The sequence below is a fragment of the Ictidomys tridecemlineatus genome, chromosome 6 (genome assembly GCF_052094955.1).
Source record: "Ictidomys tridecemlineatus isolate mIctTri1 chromosome 6, mIctTri1.hap1, whole genome shotgun sequence".
NCBI lineage: Eukaryota > Metazoa > Chordata > Mammalia > Rodentia > Sciuridae > Ictidomys > Ictidomys tridecemlineatus.
The window spans coordinates 113,063,233-113,085,466 of NC_135482.1; positions in this window are offsets into that span (position 1 = coordinate 113,063,233).

Genomic DNA, 22,234 nt, shown 5'->3' on the forward strand with positions numbered 1-22,234 from the left:
TGGGCCTGGGGGCTCAGATCTGCTGAAAGACTTTATGTTTCAAGGACTCAGGCGAAGAAGGCAGGGACTTCAGCACCAGGGCACAGAAAGATGACAAGATGTACTTTGTAATTTTTATGTAGGATAACTGGGTCATAGTCTTTATTCCCAGTGTGCCAAACTCAGGGAAGTATCAGAGTACTTCCCTTCATCTCTCTTTCTTCAATTTCATATGTCTATTTTCCAGAGGGCAGAGAAAATGATTCCTGCATTCCTATAAACTCACCTTTCTTTTAGACTGTTATCCTCATTTTGCCTTGCCTTGAGGGAGTCATAGCCCATGGAAGAGACAAGGAAAACATAACCAAATTTGTCTAACTTCCAACTGATCTGGTAGACCAAGGACAACTAGGACATCCTGAAACCAAGATATACCACAGCAATGTTCTGAAGTATTCTGGACTGGACTTAAGTTTTTGGGAAGTGAACCCAGGAGATCCTTGTGCCATCCCAAAACCTAAAGTTATGAGGGCTAGAGGTTTCCCTATATGTAACTAGGGACATTTTGATTTTCTAGAGCATGATTGAGAAAGTTTCCAGTTGTTTAATTTTATCTTGGATGGACTGAGGATAGTGGAGTAGGGAGTTAAGGAATTGAGCTCGGGGAGAATGAACAAGAAGAACCCTGTCCCCTAGGGAGTCTGGGGAAGTCTTGTTAGTAACATGATGGCAGGGAGCCATAGCTCAGGGAAAGACAGACAGAAGACAGGATTTGAGTTGCCTTTTAGGGAAGCAGCCTTACCAGCAAATCCAGTTTTAAAAAAAACTTTGCCAACAGAGATCAAGTCTTGGCTCCTCCTCTCTGATACACAATGAGGAGCACATCTTTGGAGTCCAATCCTAAGTTTCTCCAGTTACTTCCTGCCACTTAAGGCCCTTCTGCTGGAATAAGTCCCAAAGGCCTCAGTGGAAGAGGTTTCTCCCAGTTGTCAGGGAAGAAAGATGTGGCTGGATTTCAGTATGACATTTCTGGTTATCTTGCTGCCAGAATCTTTTCCAATTAGCTCTTCCTCATAGGCACTGTAATAATGATATTAGAAAGAGGTACACCAAGGAAACCTTCTCTTGTTTCAGAAGGCAGGACTCTCAGGAAAACAAGCTTGTTGAAGCCCTCTCCTGCTATTTCTACTGATGATGTAGGATGGACCTTCATTAGGTGGAACAAGTGAGTCAGCTCTGCTACATTATTAGAGCAGACTTGGAATAGTAGTAATGATAGAGATGAATTCAAAGTTTATAGGCAGCGGTAGACTCTGGTGATGGGATTAGATGAGTTTGAAGCTCAGTTCTATTCTAGCTCAGCTTTACCTCCATTCAGAAGCCTTCCTTGATAGTTCCAGCATGCAGGGAATCCTATTCCCTTTGATTTTGATGGTGTATTTTTCCTGTAATTCAGTTTTTCAGCTCCAAATTGAATTCTATTTTTCTTCCAATTTTTTTTACTTACCATGAAACTTTCTCTTCAACCACATATCTTGCCCTTCATCTTTATCTTCCTAAGTAGGCCACCCAAAACACTTGCTGGAGCTAACAGTACAACCAACCTTGTATGGTGCGAGGCAGTTTGAGCTACCAGTGTTTTTCCCACCTGCCAGACTCTACCTTCCTAGTCCCCCTATTGTCACACTCCGAATGCTCATTGAAAATCTTCAGCACCCAGTGTCTGTCCTTCATGTCAGATAATAACCTTGACTCATATCTCATAGAGGAAATTTGTATGATCAGAGCAGAATTACCTCCTCTTCCCACCACACATCTCTGCAAGTCCAAGTCCATCTATGCCACGTGGTTGGGCCTCCTTCAGTTTCAACAGAAATATCTCTATTCCTGTCTGATGACCACTTTCTACTTGAACTCTGTCTTTGCTTGACTTCTGCCCTTGTTCATCCAGAGGGATTTTTTTAAAATTTATTTTTTAGTTGTAGTTGGACACATACCTTTATTTAATTAATTAATTTATTTTTATGTGGTGCTCAGGATCGAACCCAGGGCCTCACATGTGCTAGGCGAGCGATCTACTGCTGAGCCACAACCCCAGCCCCTCATCCAGAGTTTTACTTCAAAGGAGGATTAGGAGAAGGAGGAGGAGAGAAAGTAAAAGAAAAAGATTGTCTTAATAATAATATCAAAAACTTATATTGTATTGCTTACTCTGACCAGGGACTTTTCTAACAAATGAACTCATTTAATCTTCACATCAATCCTGTGGTAGTAGGTGCTATTATATTTTAATGATGATGAAACTAAAGCATGAAGTTAAACAATTTTCCCAAGGTCATGTAGCTAATTATTGGTACACTTGGTTGGGTGGGGAACAGCCCAAGTGGCCTAGTTGCCAACTGCCAAAGAACTCAGGTGACTACATGTTCCTCTCCTGCATCATCCCCTTTCACTTCTCCTTTTCATAGGAATACTCCTCAAAATTAGTATTCACTGCCTACATTTCCTTATCTGACTTTCTCTCTTTGTCTTATTCCACTTGGCTAGTGTCTCTGGTAGTTCACTCTAATGGGTCACTGCCGACCTACATCTGACCATAGCCAGTGCTTAATCATCCCATGTGGACTTATTTGCCCTTCAGCAGGACTTGACACAGATAATCATTTCTCTCATTTGAAACTTTCTGGGTGACATAGAAGTAACTTCACGATTTTCCTCTTTTCACATTATTGCATTTGTCTCCTTTGTTTACTCCTTCTCTTCCAGGTCTCTGAGTGTCTTCAGTCTTTCTACCACTTCTCTTTTTTTAATCTACTCTCCTTTCATTGATTTCATCCAATCCTGTGGCTTTGGGTACCAAAGATATGCTAATGACTCTCACATTTAATTATCTGCTGACCTGAGTGTCAGACTCATATCCAGGTCCTAGTTGCTATTCTCTCTTGGTGTTCAATAGACTTCTCAAACTTGGCATGTCTAAAACAAGATACCTGATTCCAACCACTCCAAACCCTTTCATTTCCTAGCCTTCTCCATCTTATTGCAGTAGTTCTCCCTTATCCATGAGACATGTGTGCCAAACCCTTAGTGAATACCTGAAATTGCAGACAGTACCAGACCCTATATATACAGATGCTCCTCTACTTATGGTGTGGTTGTGTCTTGATAAACCCATTCTAAGTTGAAAAAATAGTAAGTTGAAATGTTTTTAATGAACCTAACATACCAAACACCATAGCCTCACAGCATAGTGCACTATAGTGTCTGTTGTTGAGCCTCACGATCATGGGCCTCACTGGGAATTGCAGCTCGCTGCCGCCACCCAGCATCTCATGAGAGGATCAGACTACATATTAGGAAAAGGTAAACATTTAAAACGTAAAGTATAGTTTCTCCTGGATGCCCATCACTTTTGCACAAATTAAAGCATGGTAAATTGGGGACCATCTATAGTATATTTTCCCCTATGCACAGTCATGCTGGACAAAGGGATAATTCATGTCCTGGGTGGGGTAGAGTAGGATGATGTGAGAGTGTATCATGTTATTCAGAGTGGTATACAATTTAAAGCTTATGAATTGTTGGGCTGGGCATGGTGGCACATGCCTATAATCCCAGCAACTCAGGAGGCTGAGGCAGGATAATTGCAAGTTTGAGATCAACCTCACCAACTTAGTGAAGCCCTAAGGACTTAATGAAACCCTGGATCAAAGTAAAGATTAAAAAAGGGCTGGGGATGTGGTTCAGTGGTTAAGGGACCCTAGGTTCAATCCCTAGTACCAATAAACAAAACAAACAAACAAACAAGAAAAACCACTACAGAAAAAATCAAAAAACAAAACAAAAACAATCTACAAATTGTTTATTTCTAGAAATTTCCATTTTTAATTTCTGACCACAGGTAACTAGAATTATAAAAGGCAAAACAAAAGATAAAGGGGGACTATGTACCCTGTTGCTCAGGAATTCATTATTAATTCTCTACTTTTTTACATCTCACAAGATATCCATCCTTAAATCCTCTTCATTTTACTTTCAAATTTCATTCTATGATGGCCCACTATGTGCCTCTTCTTCTTCCACCCAGATCTAAGCCACCATTCTCTTAGGCCAGTGTTCTGAACTGGTTTTTCTATCTCCATTTTTGGTCCCCTTTGGTGGATTGATCCTTTATAAAGTAGCCTTCTAAAGCAGATTCTTCATCAAGGCATTCTTTCCCTAAAAGAATCCAAGGGAATCCAAATCTATTTTTATGGCCTATAAGATTCTATATAACTGGCCCTTCCTGCTTTTGAAGTTCATCCTCTTCTCCTTGGTTCACTTGGTACTGTCTTATAGGCTTTCTTATTGTCCCCTGAATATGCCAGGCTTTTTCTGACTCATTGTCTTCCTATGATATTCCCTCTTCTTTAACATTCTTCCCTCCTCCCCCTTCAAGTGGTTACTTTAATGACACCTGCTCAGACAGGGCTGTCCTAACCTCAAGAGCTAAAAGAACCCCCAAATTACTGCTCTTCTGCATTTTATGTTCTCTGTGGTAATTATCAGTATGTGAAATCATCTCATATACTCCTTTACGTTGACTATCTCCAGCTACCTACCAAATCCCATATTTCCAGCTAGATTGTAAGCTCTTTTCTACTACCAATGATTAGAACTTTACTTGGCACTTAGCCGGCACTGAATATTTGTGGAGGTCTCTAGTAGCTTTCCTATTCCTGTTGTATATGGCAAGTATCTTTTAGAGAAAACAAAGGTCCCTGGGAAGTGAAGACTGGGGTCTTGTTCAGCCTTCCCCCTTCCTTAGGCCTGTGTCTAGCCTATGGCCATCTGTCTCTTTTCCTGTTTTTCTCACCATTTCTTATGTGGGCAAGCCATGGGCTAGTTAGGTATTGGGGCAGAGGATGAGTGGGAAGGGTGGGGGCCAGCATGTCAATGAGAACACAGGCCACAGTCCAAGTTGATGATATCAAGTCTTAATGACTTCAGCTGCACTTAATTAAATGTGGACTGGCTCATTGGAACGTCATCGGTCATAGTCTGATCTCTGTTCTCATTTCTGCTTCTTTCCAAGCTTCAATTAAGGGAGCAACAAAAGATCCCTATCATGAGCTATGTGTGGTGATCTCATCAGCTAAGACAAATATTTTTTTTCTGGTTATATTTATAGAACTCTTTTGTGTTTCCTTGGACAACCCTAGCTGGCATTATCTTGTTTACCTTCTCTTCATCTAGAGGGGAGCAACTTTTTAGTCTGTTGCTTTTAGTTATGTTGGATTTCCAATTCTTCTGTTTTTTCCTCTTTTAGCTTTCATCTGTGGGGCTTTTTTTTTCAAGTCAAATAGTTTGTAACTTCCAGTTACCAACGCAGTAACTACTATTAAAGAAATTCAGCCTTGACTCCAGCTGAGCAATTTGCAATGATTTTTCTTAGCAGTGTCCCATAATCTCCCAGTGAGGATGGAATTTGGTAGTTCTTTCCCCCTTTTGCCAGTTACGTGTTTCCTGATACCAGGTCCTTCCTTGATCGATCACAGGGTAGAAAGTGAGACTCCTGGAATCATCCCTGACTACCTTCTAGGGTGTCAAACCCTGCCCATATTTCCACATCATCACAAATGAGACTAACATAAAGAACTTGATTAGTAATCTGCTTGCCTAGCAACATTATCTCACTCTGGTACCCATTATCCCAGGTACTAAAAGGGTAAAGACAATGGGACCCTGATAACTGAGGAAGGGAACGACTGTTGAGGATGTAGAAAAAGGTACTATGGCCAATTAGAAAGAGGTACCATGTCATTTCAAGGAGTTGGCCATGGTGTCCCTCAGCTTTTTAAATACAATGTACTTTTGGGTCATGGCAGTCTCAATCCCCAACACAGAAAAATTGATTCTAGGGGGAATGAAAAACATACTATATTTAATATACAGAGCACTGAAATACATCTAGCACACAAACAGATAAAATTTCATGTGAGGGGGATCTGATGATCAGGAAGATGTAAAAAAATCACTCTTTAAGGGGGTGACAATGTCAAAATTGGGGACAAACTGTCTTGTTCCTTCCCTAGATGGCCACATCATGCTCTTTTCTCTCGTGATCACAACTTTGCTTTTAGCAAAGAATCTAAAAATATTCCCTCTAAGTTGTAAATGTCTGAAAATAGTTTAAGGGCTATCTGCCCACTAACAGGCCTGACAATTCCTTAAAATAAGAAGGAGTAAGGCTCTAGCTGTGGAATTGTAGGTTATAGCCAGCAGAAGTTGATGTTGCTGGTTGAAAACCTGGATTCACTGAATGTATGTAAATCCAAAATGTAGACATAATGTCTGACAAAGGTTTTAAAATTGATTTTAGATGTGCGGCGGGGGTGGGGGGGGGAGTTTCATTGAGGTGTAGCTTAAATTCCTAGGATGGTTTGATGGTTTATGGCAAACCAGAGAAGAATATTCAAATGTAGGGCAATTCTGGAAAAGTCAGTCATGTGATTACATAGACATGGGCCTTCTTGGTATCCATGAAATCAAAGCTTTAGGATTTATCTGGCTTCATCTCTGCAAAAGACTATTATTAGTTCTTAATTGATCCTGATAGAAACTGAAGTGATGCATGTTTAGGAAGAAGAAGAGCATTTTGAACACTTTTCTGTGTGTAGTCCTCATGAGCCTCAGGGCTCTCTGGCTCTGTGGACATGCCCTATGGATTTTCATGTGCTTGGGATGCACTAAAATGAGTTCATGGGCAAGTCTCAAGGTCCATGATGTCATCCTCTCACTATTCTTGGCTTTAACCAGAATCTTACTGTGACCCATGTCCAGCTTTGGTTTTAAAGGTTAAAAAAAAAAAAGGAGACTGGAAACAATTGGATACAGTCCATATATGAACAAATAAAATGACTGAAAGCTTGCAAAGTAGATCTTATGCAAAATGCAATTAGAATGCTTAACTTGGACTGGAGACGGCAGAAGGAAGAAATTATTTATATGGGGAACAGTGATAAAACTTTCCTTTTTCTGCCTTTTTGGATGTAGATGGGATATAAATAATATTCATGCTTTACTTATTTCTCTCTACTGAAAACCAAAAAAAAAAAAAAAAGAAAAGAAAAAAGAAACTGGGCTTGATTTGCAACTTTAGAGATGAAGAGTAAATGTAAGAAGATATCCCAGTATGTTATTAGACATTGATCCTTTGGGATACTTAGTTTTGTTTCTTTATCCGGAAAATGTGAAAAAAGAAAGGCAAATCAAGAATAGTTTTGCTGCAGTGGATCTAGTTAAATTCACTAAGTACCTATTTACCAGGACCTCAGTAGGACCCTAGAAAAGCCAAGAAATATAAATATTAAATATATATGTATATATATATATACAAAAATATGTATGTATGTACATATATATATGCATATACCATACATATAAAAACCTTTGAAAGGTTTTGATTTTAGGATTAATTATTCTGATTATTTTCATTCCCATCAGTTAAATGTATGGTAGAATCAGTGGAAGGAGGATATGAACACTGGCTACAGCTCTACCATTTATTAACTGATCTTGGACAAACCATAGTTTTCTCATTTATAAAGCAGTGATAACAATGGCTTTTTTGCTTACTTCCACGGTCATGAAGAATGTCAAGAAAGATAACAAATATGGCAATAGTCTATAAACTGTTGAGTGCTATGTCTATAAACTGTTGAGGAACAAGTGTTACTTTGGACAAACCATCCTTTTAGCTTGGATCAAAGAAAGGTATTTCCAGCTGAAAGTGTTGATGGGTCTGATTCCCAAATTTGAATTTCAAACTCTGTGAAATCCATCCATTTGAATATCCTCCTGCCCATTCACCTATTTTTCACTCAGAGAGTATTTGCTAGGTGGTAGGCATTGTCATAGGCTCAGGGATGCAATGATGAATCAGACTCAGTACCTGGTTTTAGGAAGGCAGATGACTGTCTAGTCAGGGCAGATGGAGAAGTAAACAGGAGATTATAGTGAAGTTGGATAAGTGCTCTGATCTGAATAGACATAAGGTGCTGGAGGATTTCATTTGAGGGCCCCAAATACAATTTTACAGGGAAACTTCCTAGAGGAAGCGATAGCCAACCAGTCTGGAGTAGTAGGAGTTAGTCAGGTGAAGAAGGAATAAGATGGGAAGACTTTGGGCAAAGGGAGCAATGGATGTAAAGATTCAGAAGCCAAGTAATTTTTTAAAAAATATTTTTTAGTTGTCAATGGACCTTTAGTTAATTAATTAATTAACTGATTAATACACAGTGCTAAGAATCAAACCCAGTGCCTCACACATTCTAAGCAAGTACTCTACCACTGAGCTACAACCCCAGCCCGCCCCCTAAGTAAATTCTTTATATGCTGCAAGAACTGCAAGTTAAAGATTACGCATTATCTATGCAGGAAGGAAGAATGGAGGTATAATAACCAAAAGCTGTATTATCATCAAGTTATCTTCCTTGTTCAGAGGTTGAAGTGATGGATTGAAATCTTGGAAATGTCTCTTCTAAAGAAATTTAGAGGGGGAATTGTAGAGAGCAAGCCTATGTCACAAATACCAATAGTCACAATTCAGGAAGATGTGAAGGTGAACTGACCAGGAGAGGGTAAGTTGGTCAAGAGCTTAAATGCTGCAATGAGGCAGAGGCATTGGGGATGAGAAGAGTGAGACAGCTGGACAGATAAGAGACTGAGATCATAGGATGGGAAACTAAACAGTTTCTCCTGATGACCAGGACCATGATATGACCTTGAGAATGTAAGGTTGGATGCTAGTGGAGATGAAAGTCACTTTGAGATCAAGGCCATGGGAGGATTCTCCTATGTTTTTTTTTAAGTGTGGTAAATTACACATAATTCTTACCATCTGAACAATTGTTAAACATATTGGGTTCATTAATCAATGTTAAAAAGTTTTAAGTGAGCCAGATGCAATGGTGCATGCCTATAATCCCAGCATCTCAGAAGGCTGAGGCAGGAGAATCACAAGTTCAAAGCCAGTCTCAGCAAGTTAGCGAGACCCTAAGCAAGTCAGTAAGACCCTGCCTCTAAATAAAATATAAAAAAGGGCTGGAGATGTGGCTCAGTGATTAAGTGCCCTGGGTTCAATTCCTGGTACCTCCTCCCTGCAAAAAGAGTTTTAAGTGGCATTAAGTACATTCATGTTATTGTGTTACCTTTATCACATTCCTAGGACTCTTGACTCTTGCAAAACTGAAAATCTGTCCCCATTAAATAGTAACTTGAATCAAAATGTGAAATATGATATATCAAGAACTATGTAGTGTTTTGAACAACCAACAATAAAAAAAATAGTAATTCCCTATTTTTCCTCAGCTCCCACTGATGGCAGTCCCCAAACAGCCCCTGACAGACATTTTTGTCTTTATGAATTTGACTATTCTAGATAGCATGAAACATTTTTCCTTTTGTGATTGGCTTATTTCACTTAGCACAATGTCTCCAAGTTTCATTCATATTTTAGTGTCAGAATTTCACTTCTTTTTAAGGCCACATGATATTTCATTGAATATACTTTTATCCCTTTTAAACTTTTGGTTATGGCCCACAATAAGAAATGTAGTTTATTATACAAATGGAAGAAATGATTTACAGTAGAAGGGGTAGAGAGAGAAAAGGGGAGGGGAGGGGAGGGGAGGGAGGCTAGTAGAGAATAGGACTGACAGCAGAATACATCAGACACTAGAAAAGCAATATGTCAATCAATGGAAGGGTAACTGATGTGATACAGCAATCTGTATACGGGGTAAAGTTGGGAGTTCATAACCCACTTGAATCAAACTGTGAAGGATGATGTTTTAAGAACTGTGTAATGTTTTGAACGACCAACAATAATAAAAAAAAAGGAATGTAGTTTATAACATGACCTATTACACATGCATATATTATGTTTTTGAAATAATGTTATCAGTATTTGATCTTATATATTTCATTAAAATAAATGTTTTATCCTAAACCACCTTTCCTAAAGATGAAGCACTTTAATATTTCTATTCCGTTTCTTTAAAAAATACTAGGGGCCAGGAGTGTTGCTCAGTGGTAGAGCACTTGCCTCCTCACATGTTCACATGCACGAGGCCCTGGGTTCAATCTCCAGCACTGCAAAACAAAACCAAAAACTGGTTACAATCCTCTAAATCAATCTCATGACACACTAATGGATTGTGATCCCTAGTTTTTTGTAAATAATTAGTCTGTTTGGATGTTGAAGTCACCCAGGATGATAGCAAAACTTAGCATGGAGTGGTACCAGTCTTTAACAAAAAAGGAGGGGCAAAAACAGCTTCATGCATTTGTCTTCGTGAATGGCCTATAATTTCAGCACAATTTATTAAGTAAAGGACCAAACATTTATACCTGTTTCTGGTACAAACAGGATAATTCATGGATTTGCTGTTTTTTTCCAATGTTTTCCAACTGCCATGGGTCTTTTGCTTCTATTTATTCATTGCCAGGGAACGTTTTTCTATCTTGGGAAAGCACCAGATATGAGGCCACTATTTATATTTATGGATTCCCACAATCTGATGAAAAGGGGAGGGGGGATGGGCACCTCAGCAGCCGGTGACTGTGACCTCTAGACCTTCCAAAGGACCTAGCTGTCCAGAATCTCCCAGAGGGAAAGGCAATATAGAGAGACAGGGGAGTGGGATTGGGCCTCCAGGCTGGATGCTGAGGCATGACTTGCCAAGAGAAGAGAGAAGAGTCTGGGAAGTATTGAAGGTCAAGGGCCAGGCCTCTCACCCAATGAGTGTTCAGTGGGAAAAGAACTGTAGCAACTGGTGTCCTGATGATCTAAGAAGGTCAAAGGGTTTCTCCATTGTCTCCCTGGGTCACTACATACAGCTCCGGCTAACTCATGTTAAACATTAACACCAAGTATCCAGAGAGCTTCATCATCATTAATTAGGTAATCTCTGTGGCATCCCCACAGGATGAGGTCAGAATGATCACCATTCTCAATAGCAATGAAAAAGTAAGCAGAGGTGGGAAGGGAAACCAGAGGGATACTCATATATCCATCAAACATTTACTGTGCTCTGCAACTGCACTAACTGTTGAAAGTACGATGAGAACAAGAAAAAGTCTATGCTTTTTAAATGTTGGCTTAGGATGTGAGGTAGGAATGATCAGACCAAGTATTCTCTTGTTGAGGATTGCGAAGTTCCAATGATGAGAAAATTGACTTGTTTACAAAAAATAGGATCAAGGTTGTTCATGTCAGGGGTATAGAATTCAAGGGTGAATGACTAGGTAGGGTCTAATCTTATTAAGATTGTGATGAGACTGGGTAATTAATGAAAATCACAGAGAACCCTAGGATGCCTCAAAGCTTAGACTTTATATATATAAAAATCATTTCTCTATGTGGCACTTTATATTATTCATTGTTCTATTGTATCAGCCCCTTTTCCTTGATAAAGGAAGTGAGGGTGAGAGGGTAAGTAACTTGTTCTGTGCTAACTGGATAAAGAACCTGCATGGTCTGACCCAGACCTAAGACTCTCCACTACTCTAGGACACTGTTCAGGTCTACACTCTCCCCTCCAACCTGCTTCTGCCCAGCCCTTTTAGCTCTTACTTTATGGAAGAACTTCCCTGGCTCAGAGAAAGGACACTTTGGGCTTCCCTTATGCTACTCTTCAGAGATAGAACTGTATATGCCATGTCCATGTGTTTGATGGGCACAGTGAAATTGGTCCTCTTTTTTTGTTTGTTTGTTTTGGGGCCAGGGATTGAATTCAGGGGCACACAACAACTGAGTCACATCCTCAGCCCTAGGTTTTTTTTGTATATATATATATTTATTTTTATTTTTTTATTTTAGAGGCAGGGTCTCATTGAGTGGTTAAGCACCTCGTTTTTTCTGAGGCTGGCTTTAAACTCGTGATCCTCCTGCCTCAGCATCCCAAGCTGCTGGGATTACAGGCATGCACTACTACGCCTGGTTTAGTCTTCCTTTTCATATCACTTCTGGGAGGGAAGAGTGGAGCTTAGACTAGACTGTTCCCTTTCTACTAGCTAACTCAGGGAATTGGTTCCTCTGGGAAGAGTCCAGGGACATGGAGCCCAGGGACATGAAGGGAGGCCTATTCATGATATAATAGGCAGCAATGATATCACATTTCTGGGTCAGAAATAGGCCTCTGATATTTAATCACAGTTAACCTCAGGCAAATTTCTTTGTTTTTCTAAACTTCAATCAAATGACAATACTAATAAATACCTCGAAGGATTGTTGTTAAGATTAATCCTAAAATGTGGCAGTGGTATGAACCTATAGTCCCAGAACTCAGGAGGGTGAGCTGGGAGGATCACTTGAGCCCTGGAGTTCAGAACCAGCCTAGGTAATGTAGTGAGACCCAGGCTCAAGGAAAGAAAATGAAAGGTGGAGATGGTGATACATATCTGTAATCTCAGCTGCTTGGGAGCCCCAGGCAGGAGAATCCCAAGTTTTAGACCATCCTGGGCAATTTAGTGAAACCCTGTTTTAATAAAAAGATCTGGGGATATAGCTCAGTGGTAGAGCTGTACCTCTGTACCTCTATAGAGCAATAATAGGAAACAGTAATAAAACATCCTTTTACTATCACATTGGTTTCCTCACTAAGTGGAGAAGTTGATGTTTTATTTTTGTTTATTGTTTGTTTGTTTTTAGCATGTGAAAGCCTCTTGGTTCAATTCTTAGTATTAAAAAGAAAAAAAAAGAAAGAAAATGACAAAAGTAAAGTAAATATTAAGCCTGATCATAGTCTTCTTCCAGTGAATAGTAGCTGGAAGTTAGAAATGGTTGAAGGAGCTGTTACTACACCAGGAAGTTTAGAAACCTCAGTGGTTTTATCTGAGAGTCCTAGCCCTGCCTGCCCTCTCTGCTGATGGGCTCTGAACTGCTGAGATTATCCACTTAACCCAGAGTATCTTGCACACTGAAGGCCATTGTTCTGGGATGCAAAGGGACTCTGCAGTATAGCCTTAGGCATCCTGATCCTTCAGGAGTGGCACTTTCCCATCCTGCTAGGACTAGTTAATTTACTGCAGATCCAAATAGCTCCCATGGAACTTGAGTCTGGAAGGCTACATCTGACCTCTGGTATGGAATTCCAAGGCAGGAATGGCTTTCAGTGGTCTCACACTTACTCCAACCCTGACCTTGAGTAGACAACCCCTATAGTAGAAATCTAATCAAACCCTGAGTGAATCAAGGAGGTTCTTGTCGACAGTGAACTTCATTTCTTCCAGTTTTATTTCCCGAATCTGCCTGAAAGAACCCCTAGTATGGGCAGAGTTCCATCAAGTCTTCCAGCTAAATACTGATATTGTCCTTTTCTCTACTTTGTTGGTACAAATGCTATTTTTCAAACTTAATTCATTTCTCACCTCAGTACCCTCTCTCAGGTTTTGTATTTTCTCCTCACATCAGATGGGGGCTTGGGTAGATGGGGATGGAGTCTGATCCAACAGTTTGTAAAGGGTGCTTAATTTTACCTCACAAGTAGAAACCTGCTTTAGGATACTGCATAAAAGGACAGACTCTTTTTGGCAATCCAGAGAGACTTAGTGTTCCTTCAGCCAAAGACACAACCGTGAGAAGCCTCAGGGCAGAGGGTTGCAAGACACCATGGTGAGGACTAGGTGGGGTAGAGGATGGGGGGCGGTGGTACTTGAGAGCAGGAAAGGAGAAGTCAATGTTTTGTAAGACCTATAGGTGGCCTAGAGAATTGAGACCACTGCCTTACTTTTTCTTCTTCTCCTTCTCCTTCTCCTCCTTCTCCTTCTTCTTCTTCCTTTTCTTCTTCTTTTTAATATTTTTTAGTTATAGGTGGACACAATACCTTTATTTTGTATGTGGTGCTGGGGATCAAACCTAGTGCCTCATGCATGCTAGGCAAGCGCTCTACTACTGAGCCACAACCTGGGCCCCTTCTTAATTTTACCTCATGGATAGAGACCTGGTGACTCGTTAGGACAAAGTATTCTGATTATTCATTCATTCAACAAATATTCACAGATTGCCTCCCTGGGTTAGGAGTTGGAAATACAGAAATAAATTGCCACAGCTGAACTCCAAAGGAGTTAATAATGATTTAGTAGGAATGAATTTCAGTAAACTAGTGATTAGGGGGCTGCAATTCAGGTAAGTACAGGATGCTACAGGAACACAGACTGGGGAGCACTTAATCTACATTAGAGAGGTGAAAAGAGGTTCATGGAAATCTTCTTGGAAGAGGTTTTAATTAAATGGAACTCTGGAGGGTTAGCCAGTCCAGAAGCAGTAAAATCTTCCAAGAAGAAGGAATAATTTGCTCAAAGTCTCAGGTTCAGAGAGAGCAGAGTGGACCGGCAGATGGCAGAATGAACTTCATGATTGGAGCTGTAGGTATGAAGAGAGAATGGTGGCAAAACAATGGCTACCCATTACAACAAATACAGTGAAACACACTTCTGTTGCTCTTATAAGGCCCTGAGTGATTTGATACTAGCTTAGCTCTCTGGCTTCATTTCCTATTGCTCTTGCCCTTATCCTCTTTCAGCTCATCTCCACCTCAAGGCTCTGCACCTGCTGGCTGTTCCCTCTGCTTAGAAAACTCTTCCCCCAGACATCAGGGCTAACAGAAAATAACATCTAGAAAAGCAAAGCTTTCTCTTTTGGTGTATTCACCATTGTGTTCCAAGTGGCATAGAACAGTGCTTGGCACATGGTGGGTGCTCAGTCAATAAATAGTGAATGAAAATCATACATAATACACTGCCTTGCATTGTCTGTGTTTTTCTTAGTTCTGTTCCATCTGTCTTATTTTCTATATTCCCCCGTGCATGGTAAGCCTCCTGAGGGCAGGTATCTATCCTGGGTTTTGCATCCCCCTCAATCTCTAGCCCAGTGCCTCTAGCTTGGGGTGGTTTGATCAATGTTTGCTGACAGAATGAGAATGGGACTGGTGGAAATACTTTTTTCATGCCTTTCCCACCAGGCAGGCTTAGCAGCCTCTGAGGCAGAAAAAGAGTAACCCTTGTCATCCCAGTCCCAGGGTTGCTATCCTCTGGATCAGAAACTTTGGTTTCTTTCCCATCACTACCACCATCATTCTCTGAGCTGCTCAGGCTCAAAAAAAGGAATCTGATCTTTTAGAACTGCAACTGCTCTGTCATTACACACACAATCCTGGAGAAAAAAAGTATTTGGTTGAATTAATTTGCTTGATTTTTAAAAGTGAGATATTCTAGAAAGATTTATTAAGAGATCATGAATTTGACTGCTATATTTCAGAGACCTGGCAGACATTTAGGTGATAGAGTTAAATATTCCAAACTTACCTCATCTCTTTCTCTCTCTCTCAAGTGTAAGCATTTTGTTCCTCTTCCAAAACCCAGACCTTCTCCATATTAGGGAATTTGGAATGGGCACTAAGGGCACGGCCTTGTCTCCTCTCAGTGTCTGCTGGGAGCTGTAGTTCCAAGAGAGTGACTGATGCTCTTCTGTGGCCAGCAAGTGGGTTGTCCTTTCTCAGGAGGACATCTGCAAACAGGAAACCTGTATAAATGAGATGGAGGGGTGTTGTTAGGAAGCTTGCCTTCTATTTTACAGCTCTGGTTTTGATCGAGGCACCACTCTTATGTGGCTCAGTCTTCTGAACTGTAAAGTGGGAATAATTATCTCTCTCTTTTCCTAGCTGCGATTGTTTGTTGGGTGGAGTAATTAGCCAGCATCTTTTAAGTGCTTTGAGCTCATTCAGCAAGGAGCATTTTATAAATAAAAATTGTTATCTCTAAAGGGTAAAATATTAATTTTGATTGCCTAATGGCTTCCATAAACCAACTCTTTGCCTATATGTCAAAAAAGATGCTGTTGAATGCCTTGTATGTCTTCTACCCACCCTGTGTTTAAATTGTTTTCCTACATCTCCTTCTATCTTCTTTCATCATCTCTAGTTTCATATCCTCAAGAATAAACACTCTTCCTCCTCTCTGAAAGACAAGAGTGCCCTATGACAATGGTATAAGAAATTCACAATCAAGGAATGACTTGGACTTGATTTAAGCCTACCATTCTTTGTCTCATTCTCCCCAACTAGTATGATGTGACAGAGAGCTCAGCTCCTAGGAAGAGGCTGATTTCATTGCAGTAAGAAGGACTGTTGAAAGATCTTAATAAGAACTTTTCTAAGACTTTTTTTTTTTCCTTTCAGTACTGGGGGTTGAACCCAGGACCTCATGCGTGCTTGGCAAGCACTTTACCACTGAGCTATATCCCTAGCCCAAGACTTGAGAGTTTTGATACCCAGTATCTTTATTTGGAGGAAAGAGATCTATAGTGTGGTGGAAACTGCAGCAGATGTAGAATCCCAATGATTAAAATTCTGGCTCCGAGACTCAAGCAAACCATTAGTCTCTCTGACATGGGTTTCTTCTGCTATGAAACTGAGATCACAATATCTGGTAGAGTGTTTTGCAAAATGCTGCACAAAGACTAGTTGTTATAAGAGGCAGTATGATGTTGTGATTAATAACAGGAACTTTTAAAACCAGACACACCTGGATTTGAATTCACTGAGGATTAGCTGTGGAAATCTGGTTAAATTACTTAAAGTATATAAGCCTTAGTTATATTATCTTTAAAATGGGGTAGTGAGGATTAAATGAAACAATGCATATAATGGACCTAGAACAGAGCCTGGTACAACTCATTGCTCAATAAATGTAGTTATGACTATTAATATTTTTGTGACTTTTATCATGTATCTTACTCTTGATCATCTCTTTTGGTGAAAAATCTGTGAAACACTGTGAAGATGCTTTTTAAGATTTAAAGTACTGCACACATGGAGGGATGATTATCATTAAACACACAAAGAAGAAAGTTGGATGTCCCAGAGTTTTTCTTCCAGCTTCAAAACTATGTGGGATTGGGGCTGGGGATGTGGCTTAAGTGGTAGCGCACTCACCTGGCATGTGCAGGGTGCTGGGTTCAATCCTCGGCACCACATAAAAATAAAATAAAGATGTTGTGTCCACCGAAAAAAACTAAAATAAATAAATAAATAAATATTAAAAAATTCTCTCTCTCTCTCTCTCTCTCTCTCTCTCTCTCTCTCTCCTTAAAAAAAAAAACTATATGGGATCAAGGATGCACAATTGTTTTTTGGCTACAAAGAACATTAACAAGTAAATTGTTATTAGCAACAGCAGGATTTTATTTCTTGTTTAGATAGTGGGTACTACCATTATCCAACAGAAAAATAAAAAGGACTGGTTTCAGGGTAGCATAATAGAGTATAATGGCAATATAGACTGCAATTTATGGAAGGATATTCATTAATGTGTTAAAAGCTGTCATTTTGAATGGTGGGTTTTCAGATTCTTATCTCTTTTTTTTTTTTTAGAGAGAATGAGAGAGGGAGAGAGAGAATTTTAATATTTATTTATTTATTTTTTTAGTTATCGGTGGACACAACATCTTTGTTTGTATGTGGTGCTGGGGATCGAACCCGGGCCGCACGCAGGCCAGGCCAGCGCGCCCTACCGCTTGAGCCATATCCCCAGCCCAGATTCTTATCTCTTTATACTTTTTTGTTATGTGGACTGTTTTTACTGTGGGTATGTATTATTTTCACACAAACAATGAAAAGGCAATAAACAGCAGCTGCTGAACAATCAGATCTCAGGTGGTAAATCATTGGAGGAGCCTACAGGGTGCTCCTTTGTCCCCACAGAATGTTTTCTTAGGTGTAGAAAATGAAGTTTCTGGTAACAGGGAGCAGTTGTGAAAATCATAATAACAAAAAGTCAGAGAGGAATGGAGTTCCCTTCAAGAAAACCCTGAGAAAGGAGGAAGAGATGCCTTTTTATCTCTGTTTCTTTCATGGCTGTAATAACATGGTAGTTTCAATCACAGGCTGTGTACACATGAATTTCCTTGTTTGCAATGGTAACATGGGAATCCTGTTTTTCCACCTCTTTCCCTTCTAGTCCCTTAGACTCTGGGTGTCAGAGGGAGAATGGTAAACTCACCCATTCATCCATGCTTTTGTCATGAGGAACTAGAGAAAGGGTGTGGTGAACCTAGGTGTGGTGTAACCTACTGCCACTGTCCCTCTATGTTTCAGAACCAGACACACAGGCGGAAACATGATTCTCAGTAGGACACAAAATAGAAGAGTGGTGGCAGCATGCCTTACAATGCAGGACAATCTCCCCAGAGAACTTTCCACGGGCAAGTCGGCATGTGTTTGGATGCAACTGGTTCTGTTGGTGCACATCTTCACCGAGGACAAGAGACTGAGGTTGAGGGAATGGGCACGTTCTTCAGAATCACTACAAACAACTGAGAGTGTTCCTAGGAAGAACTCAATGAACTGAAACTTAAGCATCAAAGTTATTGTGGAGTAGGAACAATTAGGGCTGCCATACTTGGAGTTGCAGGTATAAAACCACACAACTCCAGAGAGTGCTGTTCATACAAACTAGAACCTACTAGAGTTGTTCCAGGTAAATCTCAGTAAAGGTGATTTTCCTGGCAGACTGACTTACAAAGAAAGAGATCTTTACAAAACACATTTGGTAGGAGCTGAGTAGTCCTAAATTTTTGAACTGAGCAAAACTGTCATTAGTTAAAAAACATGCTCTGAGCCAGATGTGATGGCTCATGCCTGTAATCCCAGAGATTCAGTAGGCTGAGGTAGGAGGATCACAAATTTGAGGCCAGGCTCAGCAATTTAGCAAGGCCATAGGGAGTTAGTGATACCCTGTCTTAAAATAAAACATAAAAAAGGGGCTGGAGCTGGGGCTGGGGCTTAGTGGCTAAAGGACCCTGGGTTCAATCTTGGAACAAAAAAAAAAAAAAAAAAAAGCTGTGACATCTATTTTCCTCGCTTTACTACTAACACTTTAGTGTTCCATCTGGTGTCATTCTTAGTCTGTTTCAGAAGCAGCTGCTGGGTGGAGTCTCAGTTTCCTTGACTAATGTGATAAAGCTCTTTCTACCTTCAAAATTCTTGCAGAGTAACAGGTTTATTAGATTGTTGCCAAGGAAATAAGGAAGAATATGCTAGAAAGGACATTATGAATTACTCGTAGATAAGAAGCAGACTGGAACTTCTGGAACATCTAGGGCATGTGTGTTTTCAGTTTCAATCTGTTTCTCCCATTGGTCTCAAGCAAGGGTGCCAGAATGTCAAGACCAAATGGCACAGAACAGCTCTGGAAAACTGCCCCCTCTGGAGCATTGCTTGCCTATTGTTTTGCAGGGATGCAGAAATGAGTGAGACCCCATCCCAGTCCTCCAAAGGGCACAGTCCAATAGAGGAATGACATCAAATAACTAGAAGGAAATGTGGAAATTGAGAAGGACCCATAGGAGAGGCATGAAAAAAGCAAAGTACAGTTGGGAGTTTGAAGGAAGGAGTGGTCAGTTGCTGAGAACAGCAAAGACTCTGGGGAACACAGAGCATATTTACACCCTTCCACAATGGAACTAGGGCTGAATTATCTGTCCCTAGAGAGTATTCATTACTTATTCCAAAGAGCAGTCTTGGCCTGGAATCAGGAAGATTTGTTCAGTTTTCGCCAAACAGATCTTCTTGGGATGGTGAGAGAAGGTCTCCTTAGAAGGTCTCCCCAATCACCTTTAATGTAGGTGAAGAGGAGTGACTGATGATTCTTTAGTCACCCTTTCTGCCTGCCTTCTCTCTTTCTTTACTTCCTTCCTTCCTTCTGTCCTTCCCCCTCCCTCTCTTTAGTGTTGGGGATGGAACTCAGGCCCTTGAGCGTGCTAGGCAAGTGCACTACCACTGAGCTATATTTTTCCAGTCTTGGTTTGTTTTTGTTTGTTTGTTTGCAGTTCTGGGGATTGAATAGTCACTGGGCATGTGATCTGCTAGGAAATCTCCAGTTATTATTCCAGCTTTGCCATTGAAATCATGTGCTTTGCGTTTGGGTAGAGTTTCTGAGCTTTAGTTTTCCTTCAATAAATAGGGATAATAATAATAACAATAATGCCTTGCTCTCAGGTATACTGTCAACTCAAATAAGGTAAGTGTTATGTTCCAGTAAGAAGAAAAACTATGGGGCCAAAATGCCCCATTAGGTTTTAAGCCCTTCCTTGCCATGGGCATGTTGTGTGACCTTGGACAAGTTACTTAACCTCTCAGTACCTCAGTTTCTTCATCTACAAAATAAGGACAATATCAGGATCTTTGTCATAGGGTTGTTGAGAATTAAAATGAGTTAAAAGTTCAACATTCAGAAGAGCACCTGGCACTTAACCAATACCATGCTATATAAATTGAGCTATCATTATTATTGTAAAGTACTCTACAGGATGATTACTTCTTAGAAATAGAAGCAGAGTTCTGCTGTGTCTATAATGGAGAGGAGAAAACAGGAAGCATTGAGTTTTACCCTGAACTCCAAGTCCAGGCTTTCAAAAAGAGCCATAAAAATGCTATGTAGCTGACAAAGATCTGGAACCAGGGAATCATGTCCCTAGTCCAACCTGGGAAACATTCTCTCCACCCTGCCCGCAGTTATCTCCTTAGCTTATGTCTGACCAAAGGTCCCCACTTGGCATGATCTGTTGCTTGCAGTGTGTTGCTTTAGATGTCTCTGTACTGAGGGACTCTGGCTGGGTGGGATAGGTTTGAGGGAGCAGCTGTGGATGCTGTTTATTAGTCTGAAGTGTGGAACCATTTTGGAGGGAGCAAGATAGTTCAGGCTGACTGCAGGTGTGGGGATCCCTGACCTTAATGTGGAAGAGTCAAGAGTTGGACTCCAGGTCAGAAAGTAAGATTACAGAACAAGGTAGACTAAGAGTCTTCCTGCTCCTTATTTTTCCTCCATACATTACACCTTGTATTAATCTGAATGATTTCATAAATGTAAGGGATTCAGTGGGATGTCACAGGCTCTCTTCTGACCCTTGCCACTGCCTTATGTGACAGATGTTGGTGTTAGTTTCCTCAGATGAGAAGAATAAGGCACAAAGAAGTCAGGTGACTATAGGTCACATGGCTTCATCACCAAAGGAGCCTGTTGAACAAATCTGCATCTGCAGACTAAGGAAGTGCCCTGAGCACTTTGCCAAACAGAAGGAAGAAAACCAAATTCCAGAGCTTGGACAGGGCTGGGAATGAATCATAATTTGGATGTTGGTGTCCCATTTGCTCTGCAAATGAAACAATTTCAACAATACAAATATTAACATGAGCCAGGCCTTATAGATAGTGGAAAACAGTTCTTATTTCCATTCCTTGTTTTATTCCAAGGATAAAAAAAATGAGAGAAGGATGGGTTGGTTGCATCATGATCCCTGAGTCAGAAAGAAGGTTAGCTGGGTAGGTGTATATATAATACCTATTCACACTCCCACAGATAGATTTCTTTCGCTTCTCTTTAAGATTTTTGTGTCTTAGCTCTAGAAATTCTGAGTACACTCATACAAAGGAGATGGTGTATCGTGGTTGTGTGTTGAAAAAGCAATTTGTGGGCATAAACTGCAAAGGTCAGATGATTACATACAAACTACTGTGAAGCCCTATATATTTAGTTGAAAATTGGGTGAAGCACACAAATGGAACACAATCTTATTTTTGTATGATTTTGAGCACTCCCCATTCCCTCTTTAAATATCTTGACCTCTATTCTGGCTTACTCACCACTAAATTTGTTTCTGGCAAATATGCTTCTTTTAAGGCTGTGCTGCCATCTCCTGGACAAATTTGGAACACCAAGAAATTTGCTAGAGATGAAGGAAGGACTTTTCTGGGCAGCAGTCCTTTAAAAGTGGTATGCCTGCAGGATGTGGTTGCACCAGCTTCATCTTGCGAAGGTCCACTCAGGTCTATTTTCTGCTGCTCTTTCTGCTTTCCTTTTTTTTTTTTTAATGGCAGACTTCTGAATTCAGTTCTGAGAAACAGTTCTGGTTTGGTGTGGCTGATTTTGTTGTTGTTTGTTTTTGTAGTTCCAGCCTACTAATTATATTATTACCTACAATCTTCATGATTTAATGTTAAGTCTGAGGCAGAACTGATTAAACATTTTGGCATGCTCAGTCTTAGAGTGACTCACACTTTCTAGGCATCTCTGTTTTTTCTCTAGAGTTTGCTGTGGGGGAATGAATATTGCCTGGTGAGGAAGAAGGACTACTCACAAAAACACTGAGAATTTGTTGGTTCTAGGGCAGTGTTCCAAAATGAATAGTGGCTCCAATGATAGGGCTATTGTTGAG